Below are 818 nucleotides of genomic sequence, written 5' to 3'. Positions count from 1 at the left end.
TTTAAGTATGCGCCCATTAATAGACATGTATAAAACACATGTTAATATATCACATGTGTGCGTTTATTTCGAATATAATATTTTAAATTTACAAATGTATAAAATGTTCAGTTTTGAAGGATTGAAAATTTAAAACAAGGTATTTCATAAGTAGTTCATATATTTCATAATGTCACCAGAAAAGTTTGTTGATACCTACGTCAATTCACTCTAAATTCTAATACTAAAACAAACATCACTAGGTTGGTCTACTGAAAGCAAACTTGCAGGGGCGGAGTGGCCCGCCGGGCAACCGGGATAATGCCCGGTGGCCTGGCTTGCTTATATAAGAAGTGGCCTGGTCCTGGTGTGATGAAAACAATTAATATTTAAAATATTTAGCTATTTTTGATAACTGTAAAAACTAAAAACAACGAAAACAAATTAATAATGTGATATGTGAACCACCAATATTATAAGTAGTAAATACTCGATGTTGCGATAACTCGTTTTCTTATTATCGGTCGTCTTATCATAATAATAGACAAGTAAAACACACAATCTATAAATAGTTATTCAAACGAGGTATATTATATTGTAATTGACACAAAACAACAAAGTATATGATTATGGTTGTAAATAACATCACAAGCTTGCATTTTTATTTAATAATACCAAATTCCACAGATTATGTTTGTAGTTTGTATAATCTGCGATAATACGATCAATACGGAATAAATCCAAACAAAGCCGCAAAGTTTTAATAAGTTAATGTGCAATTTTCGATCTGTTTTTTTATTTTCAATATGCATAAAATTCCAAAAACAGAACAAACGAAA

The sequence above is a fragment of the Acyrthosiphon pisum genome, chromosome A1, assembly GCF_005508785.2.
Source record: "Acyrthosiphon pisum isolate AL4f chromosome A1, pea_aphid_22Mar2018_4r6ur, whole genome shotgun sequence".
Lineage (NCBI taxonomy): Eukaryota > Metazoa > Arthropoda > Insecta > Hemiptera > Aphididae > Acyrthosiphon > Acyrthosiphon pisum.
This window is presented reverse-complemented; position numbering follows the sequence as displayed.